We start from the raw sequence: 223 nt of genomic DNA, 5'->3' as shown, positions 1-223 counted from the left end.
CCTCTTGCTCCTGTTAGTTACACACCGAAAAGCCGCTTTAGCACAGCACCTGAACTGACCTCACCAGGCTGCCTCGTCCGTGGCTGCGGGGAGGATCGGCCGCAGGAACACCGGGGCACGTCGGCGCACGTTGGCTGAGCACCAACGCGTGGGGATGGCTCGGCGCTAAAGGGCAACAATGCGGGGAGCCGAGGCCGCGGCCCGGGACGCCCATCCCCGTGTC

This window comes from Nestor notabilis, unplaced genomic scaffold, assembly GCF_000696875.1.
Source record: "Nestor notabilis isolate BGI_N333 unplaced genomic scaffold, ASM69687v1 scaffold9347, whole genome shotgun sequence".
Lineage (NCBI taxonomy): Eukaryota > Metazoa > Chordata > Aves > Psittaciformes > Psittacidae > Nestor > Nestor notabilis.
This window is presented reverse-complemented; position numbering follows the sequence as displayed.